This window comes from Acomys russatus, chromosome 11 (assembly GCF_903995435.1).
Source record: "Acomys russatus chromosome 11, mAcoRus1.1, whole genome shotgun sequence".
Classification (NCBI taxonomy): Eukaryota; Metazoa; Chordata; class Mammalia; order Rodentia; family Muridae; genus Acomys; species Acomys russatus.
In genome coordinates this window covers 24,993,129-25,016,034 of record NC_067147.1, presented here as the reverse complement: position 1 = coordinate 25,016,034, position 22,906 = coordinate 24,993,129, and the positions used below count along the sequence as shown (strand labels likewise).

Here is a 22,906-nt window from a genome sequence, read left to right as displayed (position 1 = left end):
CCAGCTGGCAGTTCTTTTCTGAACTTGTGCCTATAGAACTAACATGTCTGTGCTCTGGCTTCAACTATCTTCTCTCTAATTACAGTAGATTCATTTTTCCTTTCCTTACATTCTATTTCAAAGCTAGTATTTTATTATGTTCTTCTAGAATTTCTTTTTTCCCATTTATTAATTGTTTTCTAAATATATTTTATTAATTTATTCATATTACATCTAAATTGTTAGTCCATCCCTTGTATCCTCCCATTCTTCCCTCCCTCCCATTTTCTCATTATTCCCCTCCCCTATGACTGTTCCTGAAGGGGATTTCCTCCCCCTGTATATGCTCATAGGGTATCAAGTCTCTTCTTGGTAGCCTGCTGTCCTTCCTCTGAGTGCCAGCAGTCAACACCATCCAGGAGACAATGGTCAGGCTAGAATTTCTTTATTTCATTTTAATAATCAACAATTTGAGGCTGTTACATAACCACTCCTTAGATAGTTTGGTGGTCTCTAAAAAGTAAGTTGATTTGTATAAGAACAAGTAAAAAACATATGCCTGTAGACCTTAGCCCCTAGACACTTATGCCTGCTACTGATGTATGTTAGCCTGCAAAGACCCAACTGAGTTCACTCATGTTTTTCCTACCACATAAATACCCATGTATTTTTTCAGTAACAGAACAAGATTATTAAATAACAAATATGTACTCAGGCAAATGCCACACCCAGTAGTTACAATGTGTGCTCTGTTGGTTCAAGGCTTCATTTCTATACATCACTTCCAAATTCAAGGTTTCTTCAGTAATTAAAAAAAAAAAAAATACAGTTCTGATGTGAGCATAGACACAGTACATGGAATCTGCTTCTTTGCATGAAAAGTGGAGTCCAGGGAGGACTCACACTCTGTAGCTACCTTCCAGTTAAGAGTGTACGTACACGCTTGTGTGCATACAGTTTCAGCATGGTGCCCAGTTATGGGATGAACTAGAACCCACCCTTTGAATTTCTCCACGAAGAGTGAAAAGTAGCCAGGTGCTGTGGTGTAAGCATGCAGGACGTCAGCCTCCACCAGTATCTTCAGGCATGCCATGCTATTGTCAATCCCATGTCTGTCTGAACACCACAGTCCGGCTTTGTACCATGGCAGGCGTGAATGATGAAGAGCTTCCACTGTCCAGTTAGAGTCCAGCAGTAGTCCCCTCTCAAGTAACGAGTTAATTTTTACAGGTCAACAGACCCATTTGTTCCAAAAATCATTCCTTCATCGCCATGGCTTAAAAACACACAAATAAAGCTGCTCCATTTGCAATGACCTTCTTTAGATACAATTTCAACCCGAGTAAGATCATTTTTATTCCTGACTTCATGTTTCAGGCCCATCAATGTCTCTCTGAGGTTGATTTGCTTCCATACATAGTCTTTATTTCAAAATTATTAGTGAATTTCAATTGCACTGAGGTTTTGTTATTCTCCATGACCACTTTCCTTTACTAGCGAGTACCAGTCATGACTTGACTTCTCAGCGTCAGCCAATGGCCAGCCCTCTCAATAATGCAATTTTTGTGTTCAATGACCTAAGTAAATGTATACGGCCTCTTACCAATAGGGCCTTATAGTCAGGTTGTGAGGAATAACGAAATGATTTTGAGTTTGAAAGTATTAAGGCTGGGATATACTTTGGCCAACAATTTAACAACATAAACCAGTTCAGAAACTGAGGTTTTACTTGGTAACATAAGATGTGCGCTTGTTGCAATATTTACTGCATTACAATGTCTATACATTTGTTTGTATACACACACACACAAACACACACACACACAAACACACACAAGCTAGAAAACTTCTACAGTAATAGGTTTTAATATGGTCTTTCAAGGGTGCTTTAGTGTTAGTTGCCTTTCACCTATATTTCCTCTCTTACTATGCCATAGCTTTCCTTCTTAATTCTCCCTTTCTAGTTTTCCTTTTATCTATATAGAAAACTATATTCTATTACCTTTTTCTTTCAGAGATAACCTCTTTCAACCTCACCCTTTACAAGATACCTAATTTCTATGGTTATTCTGACTGAAACAAACTTATGTCAATCGTTAACACCCACATTTAAGAGAATACATGCATAATCATTAATAATTCACCAAGAGGATATTATAATTCTAAGCATTTTATACCCCAAACACAAGGTCAACCCATATTATAAAAGAAACATTAGTCTAGCTAAAATCACATATTGACCTTAACATAATGATATTGAATGACTGTCCCAAACCCATAGCCTGGTCATCTAGACAACTGTAAACAGACACATGCTGTAGTTAAATCATATTTATCAATAGAACATTCCACCAAAACACTAAAGAACATATTTTTTTCTTCTTAGAAGACCATGGAACTTTCTCCAAAATTGCCCATATATTAAGAAGCAAAGAATCAACAGATATAGGAAAACTGAAAAAACATCATAAATCCTATCTGAACACCAAATTTTAAAGCCAGATATCTACAAGAAAATGGCAGAAAATATGTAAATTGATGGAAGCTGAACTACACATAACTATACAAAATTTGGGTCAATTTAAAATGTAAAACTTCTTTTTATTGAACGAAACTGAAAAAAAAAAAACATATCCAAATTTGTGGGATGCAGTGATGGCAGTTTTCAGAGGAAAGTTTATTGTTTTTAAATTACCTATATTATTAGTATTATTAGTATGTCTGACTAGCAATCAGTCAAGACACTGACACTTGTTATATTTTAAAATAGCCTTAGTCAACTGAAGCAGGGCAGACATTAATCCTCTAAACAACTTCCCATAGTGGAGCAGGTATGTGATGTCTGCCCCAATACCATGCATGTGCTTTTAATAATTTTTATTATGCTCCCTTCCATCTACAATTCCAAATACTTGCTAAAGTTCTTCATCTGGGCCGGATTCTCCATCTATGCTGGCCATGTGCTTCTCTTTCATCTAACCCATGGCAGCCTTCTTCTCCTCTCCCCTTGGGTCCCTCTCTCCTTCTTCCTCATGATAGCCTCTCTTCTTCTTCCCAGGATTCCTCTCTCTCTCCTCTTTCTGGAACCTTAGGCACACCTCTAGCTCCTCTGCCTTGCCCAGGTGGGATGGCTTTTTATTAATTAACATAAAAAATACATGATACCACCCCTCGACACAAGTTCACAGCAGTCGTATTTACAAACTTTGTGGCATATATGCTTTTGAAGTAAGACCTAATGATTCCTTGGATTTTCTCAGTATCTTTCCTTATGTCTTTCTTTTCATTTGTGATTTTGTTGATCTGGATACTCTCCTATTGCTTTTTAGTTAGTTTGGCTAAGGGTTTGTCTATCTTCTTGATTTTCTCAAACAACCAGCTCCTGTATAGAACTAGAAATGGTCATCCTGAGTGAGGTAACCCAGACTCAGCAAGACACACGTGGTATACACTCACTTATAAGTGGATATTAGCCCAAAATAAGTCTTCTCTGGGAGACTTCACACAGTGGGGAATCAGGACCTGTACTGGGACTCAAAGCTGGACAGTGGGAGGAGCCCTGATAGTTGTAGGGAGGAGTGAGGGGACGCAAGGTCCCAGAGGGAGCAGGAGCTCCACAGAAAGGTCATCAAGGCCTGTGGATCTGGACAAGGGGTCCTGTACAACTGATGGACTAACCAAGACCCCCTCTTCAGATGTAGCTGCTGAACACCTCATTCTCCATGTGGTGGTAGCGGGGAACTGCTGGTGAACCTCTAACATGTACTCTGGTTCCCAGGTTTTGATCACTGCCCCTTGTGGGCACCTAGAGGAAAGGGATGCAGGCTGACCTCATGAGACTGTGGCCAGACAGTGAGGTAGGAGGGTCCTCCCATCAGACCTCTAGGAGAGTGGAATAGGGCAGAAGAGGGAGGGAGGTTGGGAATGGGAAGATAAGAGCAAGAGGATAACATTCCAGATGCAACGGGAATAAATTATAATAAAAACATATATATTAAAAGAAACCTTGTGAGATCTCATATTTATTACCCAAATGAAACAGTTGAAACCTGGGAAATCATGAAGAAATAATACCTCAATACAGGTGATGGGACAAAAATAATTAAACTCAGGGTAAAAAAAATCAATGAAAAAAAAAATAACAGAAACTTCAACTTAGTTACTCCTATACCTGTTTTCTCAGCATTTAGCAATAATTAATTATTTTGAGATTATCCTTTAGTCTATAATTTTCAATATTTCTAAACAGCTCACATCATAAAATGTCAACAAATATTGTGCACATAAAAATCTCAAAAATGTTTTCATTGAAAATAAATATAGTTATTGAAAACAAGGAATATTATAAATATATTTTATTTGTGAGAGTTTTGCTATTGTTTATACTTTCTAAGCTCTACATATCAATTTTAAAAGAATGTTTGTTATGCTGGCTTAGTTTATACATAGTACATATATTTGCTTGTTCATTTTGTATAATAACATGGGACACACAAACTTATAATTATCATTCACGTGGAAATGTGGAAAGTGTTTGACAATTTTGTCAGGCAATCTAAGATGTATTGAATATGTACTCAGACATTATGAAGTGATTTCTCACTTGTCAAAGAAAAATAACATTGCTTCCTGGAAATTAACGTTAGATTCACAAAATTTATTATTATAAAATGGAACTTAGAATAACTTTATGATAACAAAAAAATCTTTTTTCCTTGTATTTGTTGTAATTGTTTTTTTTTTTTTCCTTTGAGACAAGTTTTCACTGTGTTGCCTCAGCAGACCTGAACTAGAAAGGTACAACAAGTGGGATTTGAATCCATATAGTTTTCCTAAATGCTGGAATGTTTTAATGCCTAAATATGGGAATTTATGGCATGTGTATCTATGAATATTAATGTGTGTCTTTTACATTTTCTATTAATTTTGATAATAAATATAGTTAGTGATGTCTTCTTTCTTTTTCCTCTTTCTAAACATATATACCCTGGCTTCCACTCCATCTTACCTTCTGCACAAAAAATAATTCTATACTCAAATTTGTTGTGCCTTCATATGCACCTATCTCTTACAGATACCTAAGGTTTTTCAGTAATTTCAAATAAAACTTAAGCCACTTAAGGATATGTACTTTTGTATAGATCAAAGGCAAAAACCTGATTTTTCAAAAATTTAGAGGAAACAACACATTCTGTCACTGACAACTCAATGCCCATTTTTGCTTAAACAAATATGTATAATATTTCTGTTGTTTTTATGGATGCACGTGCTACATTTACTACATGATTCTTTATCTGTTTTTATTTCTAATTGTAGTGAGTTCTCTCAGGCACATCAAATATTATGTCATTTGTATCAGTTTTTCCCTCACAAAAAGTTTAGAAAGTTAATCTTCACATTTAAAAGCAGAGCAGATACTATGGTAACCAAAATGTAGATAATATACAATTATAATATTTTAGTTTGATAAATCTGATAGAAATTGAAAGTGTATCTTTTAATTAATTCTCAACAAGATGCTGCAAACATAAGTAAGGGCCAGTAAACCGAACCAGTGGGTGAAACATTTGCTATACAAGCCTGATTGCTTGAGTTTGCTCTCTGGAACCATGTAAATATCAAGGAGGAAACCAACTCCCAGTAGCAATCATGAATTATTAAATAACCTGTACCTAATGTAAGTAAAATATTTTTTCTGCGCCCACCCTCATCAACAACAGGAACAACCAAAACTCATGAGTTATTGTCACTTTAACAATTTTAGTTTGGAAAGAGCATTTTAGAATTAATTCTCTCAATTTACATTATTTCTATAAATCTGTAACACAAAGACAAGACTTGGCCAAAATCACAGCATTTCCTACTTAGGCTACAATGCAGACCCAGCTGCAGGTCGTTGATTACTACTGACTATTATTATTATTATTATTATTATTATTATTATTATTATTATTATTATTAATTATTATTATTATTATCTAATTTTTTTACTTTACATCTCTGCAATATCTCTCCCTCTCTCCTCATAGTCCCTCTCAGTACCCCTAACCCTATCTACCATTTCTTCCTTTCTCCTAAGTAAAGGGGTGGCCTCCCATGAATATCAACCCTGCTTGACATATTCGGTTGCAGTAAGAACAGGTGCATAGTCTCTGATTGAGGCTAAGTAAGGCAGTCCACTTATGGGGAAAATGGACAACAGATTCACAAGTAGGCAACAGAGTCAAAGGTAGCCCATGCTCCCAATCTTATGAGTCCTACAGGAAGACAAAGCTGTACAGTGGTTACATATGTGTAGAGAGCTGAGGTCTGTCCCATGCATGCTCTCATTAGTATTTCAGTCTCCATGAGCACTTATGGGTCCAGGTTAGTTGAGTCTGTAGGTTTTCTTATGGTATCTTTGACCCCTCTGGATTCTTCAATCCATCCTCTCCAACTTGCACAGGATTCATGAAGCTCTGCCTAAGTTTTGGCTGTGAGTCTTTGCATCTGTTTCTATAACTTGGTGCCTGAAGGATCTCTGGTCACAGTTATGCTAGGCTCCTGTCTGCAGACACACCAGGGAAGTAGTGCCAGGGAAGGGCTCCCTCAACTTATACAGTCATTTTGGAAGTCAACTTGGCTGTGTCTCAGAAAATTTGAGATAGTTCCACCTCAAAATCCAGCTATACCACTCGTAGGCATATACCCGAAAGATGCTCTGCCATATGACAAGGACCATTACTCATAATAGCTAGAAACTAGAAACAACCAAGATGTCCTTCAGCCAAAGAATGGATTTTTAAAAAGTAGTACATGTACACATTTACAAATATTTAAAAACAAAGAGCATAAAGAGCAAGTTAACTCAGAACGAGAAAGACAAACAGGGTGTGTACTCACTTATAAGGAGATATTAGCTATAATGCTCAGGATAACCTTGCTACAATTTATAAACCCTAAGAAGCTAACAAAAAAGAGAGCCCAAGGCAAGGACACTTGAATCTCACTGAGAAGGAGGAGGATGGAAGAAGAAGACTGGGTGGAGGAGGGTTAGAGATGGAAATAGGCAGGATCAACTGGGGTGAGGACAGAGAAAGAGGTTACTGGGAAGGACAACTGGAATGGGGAAGCATCTCTAGGACAATGGAAATTCCCAGGAAACTATAGGGTGACCACAGCTAAGATGCCTTGTACTGGGGAATATAGAACTTGAAATGTACCTCCTGTAACCAGACAAGACTTCCAATGGAAGGACTGAGACACCAACCCAGCCACTAAGCCTTCAATCCACGATTTATCCAGCCTACAACATTTTCAAACGTCAATATGAAGCACAGTTTGAGGAAATGGCCAACCAATGACATGTTTTGCTTCCATGTATGCTTCTGCACCTTGTGTGCTCCTGGTCCCCAGAGAAGTTAGAGTGCGCATTACATTCCCTGGAACTGGAGTTACAGAAATTTATGAATTGCGATTTGTCCTGGAAATTGGACACAGGTCTTCAAGTAGAACAGCCAATTCTCATAATCACTGAGCCATTTCTCCAACGTTGATCTTGATTTCTTATTCATATATGAATTCCTCAAAATTAAATATTAATTTTTCTAGTCAATAATTTTTTTATAACTAGAATTAGAATAATCATGTGTTTGTAGAGATACAGTCTACCATGAGGCCAAAAGTTAATATGTAACTTTAAAATCATGGGTTTCTTCACTAATCACAAATTGCCTATGTTTCATGTTATGAAATAAGCCTTTAATATTATATATAATTGATTATTTTAATATGATGAAAACCAATTTGGTCTCTGGAAATTTCTTAACTATCACAGATTGTAAATAACATTTATTATATTAGGAATAATGAAACTTAACATTTGATCTTGGAATAAGATTTTTTATAATTGTTTCCATTTTAATCCTTTTTGAAAAAACAATTAGTTTTGTATACGAAATACTGATTTAAAATTAATTCATTAGGTCAAAAACCATAAATATAATTATAAAAATTTAAAAATACATGAATATTGGACTATTTATTAAATAACTACATTATAAACTAATAAAGGGACACATTAAAGAAGCTAAGTAAAAGTGATATGTGGTTATTAGAAACACTAGATGCTTTATAAGCATTTTAAAATGTGTAAATTTTCATCAATAAAGGTACAGGTTGAATGAAAATAAGTATAGATATAAATAAATGTTAGTACTAGGATTTGTGAAGAAGGTAATTTAATTGTGAAATCAATGTGGGTATATAAAGTAATAGAATAACCAAATTCTTAAGAGTCACACATACACATATCTCGTTACACACACACACACACACACACATACACACACACACACACACACACACACACACACACACACACGAAAGAGACATAATAGGAAGAGGGAAAACAAGGTGTAGAAGAAATTACAATGCTACCACCTAAATTTGAGCCTTACCATATAAAGCAAAAATCCTTCAAAGGTGTAAAACACTGCCTTAAAAACAAATTAAAATCAGCTGGGCGGATCTGTCACATGCCTTTAATCCCAGCACGTGGGAAGCAGAGGCAGGCTGATCTCTGTGAGTTCAAGGCCAGTCTACAAGAGAGTCCAGGACAGCCAAGACTACACAGAGAAATCCTGTCTCAAAAACCAAATAAATAAATAGAATCAGTAGAACTGCATATGGGATATATAAATATAACCGCGTGTCATCATGTCTTAATGTGTTTAAACTACTATGTTGCTGTTTTTTTGAGATTATGATGTAACTGCATAATCCTCTTTACCTTTTCCTCTTTCCAACTATTCTATGTTCCCTGACTTGCTCTATTTCAAATACATGCCCTCTTTCTTCATTAATTAAGCAATGAGCAAAGAGACACCTAATTGGTGGTGGTGTCAGGGGCAGAGCAGATGTCAGTCCTTTGCTCCTTCTATCTTGATGCCTGGCCTGGTAGCTAAAGCCATCTTATATCTAGGGCTTATAAAAATCTAATCTGGGCAGCAGCAGCACAGAAGGAGGAAGACAGAAAGCTGTGGAACACCATGCCATCCACAGACCTGCCATCCAGCCCTAAGCACAGGTGGGCCATAGACACCTGCTTGCTGCCATGGCAGGTAGTACAGATGGGTAATGCCACCCAGGAGCCCGCCAGCTGCATGGCCATACTGCAGCAGGAGTCACCACAAATTGAGTGTGTGTGGTAGTCAATGTGAGAGACAGAGAAGTGGAGGCAGCTTGGTCGTTATGAAGAGAGTTTGAACTGAAGACTGAAGGGCAAAGGTTAGCCTGTTTTGAGTGGCTAACCCCACCACCTGGGGCCATGATGAGGTCACACCCTGAGCTGTGCCTAAAAGCCATGACTTAGTCATTGGCCACAAAGTGGCTCATATTACCAGCAGAGAACATAGGGATCTGGTTGGGGCCATGTGGATGTACATAACTGAGCCACACACAAATGGATATTGTGCTCTGGAGAGCTGGTTCCAAGTCTCATGATGGTAGCACTCCAGAGAGCACATTGGAGAGGGCACTGGTAGCTGGGGAGTGTATGAGCCAGCTCTGAGGGCTTTAGTGTGGGAGGACTGACTACACCACTCATTTGTTGTGGAGTAACAGGAGACACAGGTGCAGAGGGGTTCCCCCACTTCTCACTGCTGCTTGCTCTCAGAATCTCTGGCATTTAGAAACATTGAAAACAGGGTCATCAGTGCTATCCTTGCCCCTTGCCAGCAGCATGATGTGAAAATCACTAAGAATAAATAGGCTTTATAAAAGCATCTTGTATTTCATTTTAAACTGGGTTCCACAAATTATGCAAACATCCGTATGTGCATGTATTAACACATAAGTCTATACATGTATGTATATATTATATATATCTGATTCACATTTTTGAAAAAGTACAGTAATGTGAAACAACATGTTTACATAGCAGACTAAATAAAGATAACTTTAAATAGTCAAACACATTAATGGTAAAAGAAAAAAAAAAACAGAGTCCATCAAAATTAAAACTATATAGCTCAACAGGCATGATAGTCAAAAGACCTTGCAAAGTAGCCTTAGGAATCTGAGCTATTATTAAAATTAAAATCACCTACATAAGCAACAAAAACTTTACTGGGAAAGGTAAATTGTAGCAATGCTATGGAGTCTCTGAAATTCTAATTCATTTCTTGAAGGCTCGTAAGTTTGTAGAAGCCACCTTGAGAACTGTGAGCCAGTACTCTAACATATACTTCATTTTTCTAGTTAAATTCCCAACTGCTTTCCTAAGAGATAAGAGAAAATATTTTCAAACAGAAAAGGCAGATACAAGATAATTTATATCAATCAGGCTTTCTGTCAATGGCAAAGTGAAGAGTTTTTGTATTCAGTCTTCAGGACCACACAGTAACTGTTGCTTGTCATAAAAATGTAAATCCATTACAGCAATATTATGCTGAATGAAATAAAAATCCAGATGCAGTGGAAATAATATACTTATATGAATTATCCCTTTCATATAGAGCATTAAGCCCACTTGCTGCTAATTATAATAAACAAAATGACAGCAAAATAATGGAATAAAAAGTTTGGAAATTCTATATTATTAACAAAATATTTCTGGAAACACTCTTTGGTTAACATGAGATATTCCCACTTAATAAAACCTTGCTATCTTTTCACTGGAAAATCAACTTTATATTATTATTTTTGTGCATGTATGTATGTCTATGTGAAGTTCACCTCAGAAACCAGAATAGAGTATCATGTGGCCTGTAGCTAAACTACAGGGTGTTTTGATGTCCACAGTGTGTGTTCTGGCCACTGACATGGGCTCTTTCTAGAGAACTCATTGCTCTGCCAACTCTCTAGGCCCCACTAGAAGTCAGTTCTCTCTCTCTCTCTCTCTCTCTCTCTCTCTCTCTCTCTCTCTCTCTCTCTCTCTCTCTCTCTCTCTCTCTCTCTCTCTCTCTCTCTCTCTCTCTCTCTCTCTCTCTCTCTCTCTCTCTCTCTCTCCCTTTCTTCATCACTCACTCACTCTCTCTCCCTCTCCTAGTTTCTCCAATCAGGAAATCAGGAGGCAGGGTTTCTTTGTTTAACAGCCCTGGTTGTCCTGGACTCACTTTGTAGACCAGGCTGAGGTGGACTCACAGCTATCCACTTGGCTCTGCCTCCTGAGTGCTGAGAATAAAGGCTTAAGTCAACATTGCCCAACAGGAGGATCTCTTATACCCATGACTTCATAACAAGCCTGAAGCTATATCTCAAAAAAATCAACAATTTGTAAATAAATGAATATGTACTGGGATTCTCAGAATAAACTCAGCAATCATGTACAAAAATATACAACCTTGTTAAGTTGATTTTTAACTATGTTGTATTTTAAGACTATAAAATAGTACTTCTTTTATTCTAGATGTGCTTGCATATATGTTTCAGATTTGGTTAAGTTAATGTTTCCATTTTGAAAAGGCTACTTCATTTTCAATGAAATATTGATTTATAGTTTAGAAAAATTACAATATGTAACAAGAGAAATGGACAGAAAGAAAGATGACATATAATTATAACATATAATATTGGGTTATATACAAAGAAAATGTCAAGGTTGGCAGAAACTAAATTGATAAAGACAAAGATATTTCAGTGTTTAATACCAGTAGTAACTTTTTTATTTCATTAAAAAAAATAATTTATTTTTAATTTGTTTACTTTACATCGTGACTGTAGCTCCCTGCATTGTCTCATCCTGTTCCCTCTCTCCCTATCTCTCCCTCTATCTACCCACTCCCCTAGTTCTCAGAAAGGGGAGCCCTCCTACCCTACAATCTGACCCCAGTCTGTCAAGTCTCATCTGGACTATCTGCATCCTCCTCCTCTGTGGGCTGGCATAGCCGCCCTGCCAATGGGAATTGATCAATGACTGAGCAGTATGGTCCATGTGAGAGGCAGCCCTTACTCATCATATTATGGGCCTCACATAGAGACTGAGCTGCCTATCTACTACATCTGAGGAGGGGGTCTAGGTCCTCTCCATGCATGGTCCTTGGTTGATACATCAGTCTCTGTTGCCCAGATTTTTTGGCTCTGTTGTTCTCCTTGAGGAGTTCCTTCAGGTCCTTCTATCCTCCAACTCTTCACTATGTCACCCTGTGCTCTGCTCCAAAGATTGCCTGTGAGTCTCAGCATCTGCTTGATCCCCTGCTTGAGGCAGATTTTTAGAGCACCTCTATGGTAGGCTCCCTTCCGGTTCCCTCTCTTCAGACACTTCCAGTGTCCATTCTAGTTGCCCTCCTGAATGAGAGTTTAGTGTCCTCCCTAGGATCTTCCTTCTTTTTGAGCTTCAATAGGGCTGTGGATTGCAGTGTGATTATCCTGTGTTATATGGCTAATATCCACTTGTACGTAAGTAAATACCGTGTGTGTCTTTCTGGGTCTGGGTTACCTCACTGAGAATGATTTTCTAGCTCCATCCATTTGCCTGCAAATTTCATTTTTTTTGTTGTTTTTATATCTGAGTAGTATTCCATTGTGTAAAGGTAACACAATTTCTTTACCTTTTCTTTGAATGATGGATATTTAGGTTGTTTCTAGATTATCAATGCTAACTTAAAAAATAAAATTTTATACAAAAGAAAGTCAAATTTTCCATCTGTGCTTTTTTTTAGTCTATTATTTGTTATTCATATTTTTCTGAACCTGAGGCCAGCCCCGGAGTGGATGATACTGATTTTGTGCTTTTCAAAATGATAATAGACAGTTCAGTTGCTAACTTTTATCTAAGTGTCTAGGTTTCCATTCAGTGTTATTTAAATATAACAAAATTAAGTATAATAAGAAAATGAAAACCACCATATCAAAGCTGGACAGGACATACCAACAGAAGTAAACAAATCCAAGAGAAGTCACAGAAATTTGAGACCTACTCATTCTTTCACTCAAAATCTCAAAAAAAACATTAAACTGGAAGCCATATGATATGCGTGGCACGGAGGACCTGGTGGGGATATTTGCAGGCCCTATGCACATTGCTTCATTCTAGTGAGCTTTGAGAGCTTTGCTCAGGTTGAAAAAGAAGTCCTTGTTTTCTTGGTCCTCCATCTCTTCTGGCTCTTATATATTTTCAGCCTTTTTTCCACTGGGTTCCCAGAGCTCCAGGTGGAGTGATGTGCCCATATTATTTTCATAAATACTTTATGAGTTTAATTTTACTGACTTGATGTAATCTGTAATTTTAAAATAAGTATTATATATTTGAGATATATAAAATGACAAAAACACCAACTTACATGACTGAGCTCTATTCTAGGATGTTAATGTTAAAAAGCTACTCTAGCCTGAAATATATGGATTTCCATTATGTTTTACGAAAATTGGTCAGTATGGAAGGTAAACTTAAAATACACTCTTGGTAGTTTCCAAAATGGCTGGCTCATCTTTAAGAAGAGAAAGTGTCGAGGGAAGTCAGCTCACCGTATTCCCATCTCAGTTTCTCCAGTCATTCTATAACTCTGAACTTGCAGTTCAAAAGTCACTGCACTGCCATAGTTTGAGCAGGACCCCTGGGAACTCTGGTGCCCGATATTTGACCATGTCCCCTGAATGGGGAGACCTGGAGGCACTCAGAGCAAGGATACCCTATGAGCATATACAGGGGGACAAAGTCCCCCTCAGTCACAGTCATAAGGGAGGGGAGTAAGGAGAAAATGGGAGGGAGGGAGGAATGGGAGGATACAAGGGATAGGATAACCATTGAGATGTAAGATGAATAAATTAATTTTAAAAAGTCACTGCACTGATGGAATCACCAACCTCACAGCCATGGAAGGGTTAAAATTGTGATGGAATACCCATAACTTCCCAAAACCAGGTCCAGAGAATTGTCATCGTTTTGCTTAAGAAACCTAAAAAAAAATAAAGCCTTATTTATAAGACCTGTAATTATTTAATATGTGTTATTATTTAAGGTTTCACTTGGTTGTGTGGGAGGCAAAGGTCAGATATTCTAAGGCAGGAGTGTCTCCAGCATTATGTGAGTTCTTATGTCAAACATTAGCATGGAATATGGTTAAAAGATGCCTAGCATCTGCAGCTTTCAGGACTCAGCATAATGCACAGGGATTCTTTGAGGGAGATGGGGAAACAATGGCTCTAACATCTTTAAGAAAATTTCTGTTTAGTTATATAGAGGCTGTTGCGGGGTACTCCATCACACTGTGAACTCTGAGATTGTGTGTGTATGTTTTATTTTACTGGAAAACCCTGTTTCTAGTTGTGGTGTGGCTCAGTCCTAGCACACACCTTTAATCCATGAGCAGGCTGCTTGATTATTGTGAACAGGATTAAATAAAATCAACCCTAGGTCAAGACTCAGGGTAAGCAAACAGTTGACAGGGAGTAAACATAAGAGAGAGAAAAAAAGAGAGAGTAAGAGTAAGTCAGTAGGATGGATAAGAAGATGCACAGGAAATAAAATGAAGGAACATTCAATTTGAGGGTTGTTGCATTTTTTGTTGTTTTGTGTGTGTGTGTTTGATAAGACATGGAGAGGAAGAGCTTCCTTCAGCTGTTGAGGAAGGTCAGCTGTGGCCTTTCTCTGCCTCTCTGAGCTAGCAGACTTTCACCTCAGCATTTGGCTAATGAGCCTTTATCTGAAAAAGTGAACAATTCAGATTTTGTTTTAAGAAAAAACAAAAAATAGAACATGGTCATTTAAGTAACAAAACAAAAGCAAAGTTTGAGTGACTGGAAAAGACAAATAAAACATAAAACTACACAAGGACAATGGTTTTAGAGGTCCAATACCCTCAAGAGCAAACCAGATCACCATCAAAATCTAGGACACAAAGGGATTTTCCTCTTTTTTTTTTTTTTTGTATATTACTTGACTATTTCATAACTAACAAGTATTAAACATGCAAAGATTTAGGACAGAGTTTGAAAGAGTCTTTTCAGATTAATTATTTAACGAGTTAGGTAATTATAGTAGAAGTGTCTTTAAACCTAAATGCAAAGAAAGAATCAGACTTTTAAATTATAAATAAATTGAGGCAAGTACTATTAAAGGATCAATGAAAGTTTTTTCATCTGTAACATCTTCAAAAAGCAGGAAGACAAATTATTCTATTCTGAAATAGAAGAGGATACATCAGTAAAGATGATTTGGTATTCAAGAGGAATATAAAAAGTGTTCAAAAAAGGGAAAAACTTAGATGAATGCTCTATCATGCAATATAAATTATTTTATGTATTATATGGTGTGTGTGTGTGTGTGTGTGTGTGTATGTGTGTGTGTACAAAACAAAAGCAATCAAAGTAAAAGTGGCCCCCAACATGTGAGGGAGGGAGAGGGTGATAAGGGAAGGGTCAGAGGATGAAAGGGAAAGAGGATGTGATATAATCTCATTTCAGTTAAAACATATTTTCAAAATGAGTAGAGCCAGGCACTGTGTCTCATTTCTTTAATCCCAGTGTTGGAGATGCTAAGGCAGTTGGTTCTCTGTGCATTTGTGTCTAGCCTGATATACATAGCCAGTTCCAGGAAAGCCATGGATACATAGAAGGACTTTACCTCAATAAATTAATATAGTATTTAAAATATTAAGTAAAAAACAAATATTAGAAAATGTATCAGACTTATAACTTGAATGGGCATTAGTAAAATTAAAACATTTCCATGTCAACAAATAATGAATAAAACGTTCAGGAAAAGCCTGAAGTCTGAATGTTGAGCAGTGCCCAGCACATACAATGTTAATATATATATATATATATATCTCAATATCATGTAAACAATTGTGCCCTTGACATACAAGTTCTACAGGCTATCAGTATTCTGATATCAAAAACAAAGACATTACGTGAAGATAAAATCACTTACCAATATTCATTATAACTATAAATGCAAAACTCTTTAACATAATATAAAAATTAAGAACTATTACTAATTACAAGTCACATTAAAATATGTATATAAAAATATATACAATCTATTGTACAATTTTCCCTTTCCCAGCTCCTTCTACATCTTTCCCACCAACTCAATTCATATCTCTTCAGAAATCAAATAGACAAATGAACAAAATATTAAAACCAGGATACTTAAAACAACAAAAAAAAAATAAGAGAAAAGAATAGTAAAGAAAGTTTAAAAAGAAATAAAGGAATGCAAGCCTGGCAGTGGTAGTGCATGCATTTAATTCCAGCACACAGGAGGCAGAGGCAGGTGCATCTTAAGAGTTTGAGGCCAGCTTGGCCTACATAGTGATTTTCAGGACAGTTAGGGATACACAGAAATACTCTGTCTTAAAACAAAAGAAAAAAAGCAACACAAAAATCAGGGAAAACAATCAGGAAACAACCTGAGTCAGAAAAAATAAAGACCAAATACAAGATGTTGTAGACATTGAAAAGGCAAGTAGTATTTATTTAAAATCTATAATTATTATTTAAACCTCTATCAATCATTAAAGGACATAGACACCTGTTATATTTTCAATATGTCTTAAACTGGGAGCTGGGCTGACAAAAACCCTCTAAGCTACTTTGTTATTTCCTGGCCCTACACTCTAAGTCATTTGATTTAATCATTGCTATCTTGGCTATCTCACAAACATAATTTTATATATATTTGCTTGTTTTTGAATATTTATTTATATTTTAGGTATTATTTATGTATATCCACATCTATTATCTGTCTTATATATGGCTCAATAAATTTATAGATATTTCAAAACACCAGTGGAATACATACATAAATGTATACCAATGAACTAATAAACATACATGACAAGAAGTGTTTTAGATTACATAATTAATATGAAAATCTAGTTCTATATGTATATGTGAGCAATAAATTTAAAACTAAAAAATAGAAAAATGAATAAAATCCTTGGGGAATTTTAGCCAAAGACATTCAATACTTTTGCTCCAATGCTGTAAAGTATCATGGGAAGTAATTAAGAAATATCAAATTCATGCAAAAGCATCTCTTGGGGAAAAATCTCTTGGTTGGACATAGGGAAATTTGATTTTGTTAAGATATCATAATAATGTTTTAGAGACTGAATGCAATCCCTATCAAAGCTTAAATATATTATTTGCAGATGAAACAAGATGATCCTAAAATAAATGTATGAAAACCCAAGGGAACCAGTACATCCAATCTTCAAATAGAAATGTAAGTTAAGACAACATATATTTATACAATTTGAAAAAATATAATGCAAAGTACAGAAAAGAATACAGTGAACTAATAGCACCAAAATTAATTCAGTCCTCAAATTAATAGAATTTGCAATTATAATGAATCATATGATTTTCTTTTTTAATATTTTTTCTTCTTTATGAATTAAACATTTTTATTTTCTACACATACATTTATATTATTACACATATATACAATAAACTACCTATAGCAAGAAGAGCCAGGACACAACCAGGAATTACGTAAATGTTACATTCTTAATATTTTTTAATCTTTTTTTTTTTTTTTTTTTTTTTTTTTTTTTTTTTTGGATTTTTTAGACGGGGTTTCTTTGTGTCATCTTGGCTGTCTGAGATTCACTTTGTAAACCAGGCTGGCCTCGAACTGACAGCAATCTGTTTGCCTCTGCCTCCGGAGTGCTGGAATTAAAGGTGTGTGCCACCATGCCTGGCTAAATGTTACATTCTTAATGCTTTGGTTATTTGTATTTGACAGCCTTGAAGAAAACATTTTTTCTATCTTGGTGCATCTAAAATACAGGCAGAGTCAACGGCCAAACTCTGCCAAGACAAAGTAATCAAGTCCTCAATAGTCCCTGACTCACAAATGTGTCAGATATATGGGCCAGAAGGCTGAAGATGATGCTCCAACGTTATAAAAAGTTTTGGGTGACTATTCAGCTAGAAAACTGTGTCTCTGTTGTCTTCTCATTTGGAAAGCTACTAACCTGCACTTCCTGGATTACTCAGGTAATCAAATTTATTCCTTTTCAAGTCTCTGATGGTGTTGAAGAACAGATAGATTAGTTTTACAATGAAGCTTAGTTGTTTAGGGGTTAAAATGTTTTTAGGTCTAGATAGATGTTTTAAGTTGATAATGACAAGATATGATGGATATTGATTTGCATATACTTTTTAAAAATTCATTCTTTACAACATGCCAAGACAAAACTACAGGAAAAAGAAAGTCTTCACAATAAAGTTTACAAAACAAAACGTGTCATTCTGAAAAAAAAATGTGAATATTTAATCATAAACCTCAATAGTACAATGATCTTTTAGTATAGGTAGCTAACTATCCAGTTCAGAGACGTCATGGATACTGGATACAAATTTATAACTACTAATTTACTGAACCAGCACAAGCCCTAAAACAATCCATACATTTGTTCTTATACATCCAGACAAGTATAGTCTGTACATCTCTTTAAGTAAACTCCTCTTTGCTATTGATAGAGATGACTACAGAAAACTACAGTCAATCAGAGTTGTGAAGCCCAGTCTTAAATGGTAAACTTCCAAAAAATCTTAAGCCTCAGAAGATCAGGGAGTGTACTGTGATATTCTGTCTGCTAGAAAAATAAGTCAAAATCCATCCCCATGAAATCTAACCGTCATTACTACCCAAACATGAACTGAACAAGAATGAATCCAGTGATCATGTCAAAATGGACAGGTGTAACTGTGCAAGTCCACAAGCAGTTAAAAAAGCTGGAAGAAGAAGAGGTGGTTGTGGTCATGGATGAGCAAAGAAGTTGGTCTTCCAATGTCAATCAGTCCTGAAAAAAATATATAAAGTAATAGTATATGGACCAAATAAGTTATATTTAGAAATTTATATATAATACATACATATATGTATGCAAAGTACAGATATGAATACAGTGAACTAATAGCACCAAAGTTAATCCGTCCTCAAATTATATATATATATATACATATATATATATATATATATATATATATATATATATATGTATATATATATATAAATAATGAATGCCATCACAATTAGCAGAAAAGGTCAGGAATTTGAAAAACAGTGGGTAGGTTGTGTGGTGGAAGGTATGGACAAATATAATTATAATCCCAGAAATAAATTTAAAAATAAAATGAAACATGTTTATGATATAAATTTTTAAAAACTGTGTTACTGGTAAAATACCTAAAACAAAAATACTTACTAAATTATGCTTCTATATCTAAAAATATAGTTTGTCAGCTATTCTCAACTTCTTCCTAAGAAATATTTCCATAATATTTCTTGAGTTGTTCTCAAAAATTTCAAGCTCTCTATCTATTAATATGTACCAGGCCCTCCCTAATTAGGACCTAACCATGTAGGTAATTTTCTTATTCTCCATTATTGTTGTGGGTTATATTTAAGCTATAAACTAATTTAACATTATCATTATAAATAGTTAATCAACATTTTCTAAGTTCTCATTAACTTTAGTTTACTCAAACAATGCTCACATATAAAATTTTGTAGCTCTCAGTATACATGCATTCATATAGGTTTTATCTATTTCATTTCACTAATTAGCATTTGGAAATACAGGTGAAAAGTAGAATTTAGCTGAAAGTATAGCCAGAGATTCTTTATAGTAATTACAATTTTCTTAAGTGAAATTCCATCTATTGATATTTAAACATCATAGCTACAGTTTCATCCATGGATCTTAGCTGATTGTCTATCCTAAGAGAAGTCAGAAAAGGAGGATATGCCAGCAAGTGAAGTTAGCACCTTGTGTTCTCACAAGGCTTACTCCCACTGACCGTGCTCACTCGCACTGAGCACTGAGCATGCTCACTATCTTTGGCCATTCATGATTTGCATTGGACAAGCTTATCTGAATCATTTATGATTCTGTTCCTACCATATCACTAATCCTGTTCTTTCTGCTGTCTTTCCATGTAATTTCTGTCTCCTTCCAGTTACTGTAGCCTGTATGCTTCACCTTTTCCAAACTACTTTAGTTGGGGTTCTTTAAATGCTTATACCTCCCTTCCAACCAACCTACCCTACATAGGAGAGAAAGGAGATTTATGGGAACAGGAGAACTTGTTGAATTCAGTTCCTGCGAGCAATTTCCCTGGCATAGTCAGCAGGATTTCAGCAGGCCAGCAATTCCAACAAACTTGCTCCTGAAACCTGGAATAGCAGCCAGAGCCCAGAGCCTCGAAGCTGTCACTGGAGCGGTTCTCTCTAGAAGCATCTTGATGTGGAGCAATGAACAGCCAAACAATACTAAGACCCCAAAAGCCCCAATTCCACTGACAGTGGAATAACCATTCAAACAATATGAGTTTCTGCATATGCCTAACCAGTCAAAACAGTAGGAGGTTATTGATAATTTGAAATAGGAAGAAATTGTAAATTCACATTTTTAAATGGAAAATAATTCATATTTCCCCCTCTGCATAAATATTTTAATTATGTAAACCATTAGTGCTTTTATTACTAATTTATGCATAAATTAAGAAAATTAATATGTTTTTTAAGGAATTTAACATAAATCATTACCAAGTTAAGATTATTGAAAAACACTAAAATAAGTATTTCATTAATGTGAAAAATATTAATGATGCCATTTGGAAGATGTTCTTCACATTTTTTGAGAGAAAAAATCAATTTAATGGATTTGAAAAATGTTCAGAACAATAATAGCATGTTTTCCTACCACAGTATATAAAATATTTTATTACCTCATGTTATATCATCTTTAATAATGAAATCAAGTTAATTTGAAACATGTGGATGCTTAGAAATTAATGGGGAGACCTGGTGGCACTCAGAGGAAGGATAGCTGGCTACCAAGAAGAGACTTGATACCCTATGAGCATATACAGGGGGAGGAAATCCCCCTCAGTCACAGTCATAGGGGAGAGGAGTAAGCGGGAAATGGGAGGGAGGGAGGAATAGGAGGATACAAGGGAGGGGATAACCATTGAGATGTAATATGAATAAATTAATAAAATAAAATTATAAAAAGAAAAAAAGAAATTAATGCATCTTACAAATGTCTACTAAACCTCAACAAGTTCTTTACATATTATTATTTGGTATTTTAAATACATCGCAGTTCAGGAATGTTATGAAAATTAGTAGTGGTTACGTATATATGATGAGTAATAACAAATTAGCATTCTCTACACAATATATGCTTTTACTGAAAAAAATGTATAAAATTTTTACCTATGACCATGATCCTATTTTAGAGAAAGGATGCATTTCAATAAAGCTAATGCAATATAGAAAACATAAATTTAATGAAATCTAAACTGGAAAGATACTCCTCATCACTACACTTGCTAGAAGCCAAAAACTTCAACAAACTGATCAAGTCAAGACTGTCTACAAAAACAACATTCCCTTTTCCAGAAGATGCTTCAAAAGAGAACTTTTAAAGCAACTGACAGACTATAGTTACTTAAAGGGATAATATTACTATCAAGGAGATCAATGATTTCTATAGTCCTATCTAATCCCCTAATATAAGCAATGCATCAAAATAAATTAGATCAACCTCCAACATTCTGTAACTGAGCAACCCACAGTGTCATATATGCAGAAGTTGTAAAGATCTTTATTGCAATAATCTAGTGTGACTCCACACTCCTTTTAGAGGCCTACTGTGTTTTACAATGTGCTTTCTATCTAAATGTCTAATAAACATTTTAATTATGCTTTACTCTCACTGGTCCTGAAATTCTTTTCTGTGATGCAGCTGAACACTTGGCTTTTTCCAAGTGGAGATTTATCAAGGGAGAACTCTTCAGCTATTAGCTCTGATGCTGGCCTTCCTCCCCCTGCCTCCACAAACAAAGAAATAAATAGGGTGCTCTTCCTGAAAGCTTTTCTCACTGAAAGCTGAAGAAATCAATAAGACTAAAAGCACCCATTATGTTTGATTAGTTAAATACGTTGTATAGAAACAAAATAGACTGAAAGAAATAAGAAAAACCAGAAATAAAATTTAGTTGCAAGTTTATGGTATATAAAGTCTCTAGGAAGATGACATAAGACAGTCATTGAAGTCACTGATGGAACACAGTGTGTGTACAGCCAAGATAAGAACTTCCCAGGCAGAAAGTTCGACAGACTCTTAAACGCTGAAATTGAGAAGTATGTGGAGAGCGTGATGCGTATGGAGGAGTCTCCGTGACCTTACCACCAATGACCAAGAAGATATATATCATGATGGACATTAATCACCATGGTCTTCCTCACTGCTGGTAACTAAGATGGTTGGTAACACACTGTGTATGTCATTTTTGCCTTTTTGATGTTACATAATTCAAGATACTTCTCGGGAGTAGATATCAAATCAACACGCAAACCATTATCGCTAAGATTGAAGCACCGCCTTTCAATGGACATTTTATTTGAAAGGTATTTAAGTTTAACAACATTGTAGTAATTCCCTCTGGTGGAAGACATGAGGAGAAAGCGTATACATTACAGGATGTGCTGGGAAGAAATGGAAATAGAGAAGCAGTGGCAAATGATCATTAGCTGTGTGTTTGGCGTAGCACCTAGACCACCAATCTGTATATAACAAACGCACATTTTTAAATTTTATATGTTAAAATAATAATAATGACTTCAACTCATTAATATTTTTTCAGTGCTGAGAATTGAACTTAAATCATCCCACACACTGGGCAAGCACTCTCACACTGAGATACACTCTAAGAACAATAAAACTTATAAATCAATTAGGGAATTTTTTTTATACTACATCATAAAACTATAAACAAAAATTAGAAAATTATTTCACAAACTTTCTTAAAGTTTATTTAATCTATAGCTTATTTTTCATTAGGCTTATTAATCACATTTAACCAGACAGAATGCATCCCGTATCAGTAGTTTATTTAATTTAAAATATTCCTTTAGGAACACACTGTGAAATAACATGCTGTCTGTTAATATGACATGTATAAACACACACACACACACACA

The 22,906-nt window shown here is 35.5% G+C and overlaps 1 pseudogene; it reads right to left on the bottom strand.

Moving 5' to 3' along the window:
• Positions 1-787: 787 nt before the first annotated feature.
• On the bottom strand, positions 788-1,457 carry LOC127195323 (caspase-3-like; annotated as a pseudogene).
• Between the last annotated feature and the right edge of the window lie 21,449 nt (positions 1,458-22,906).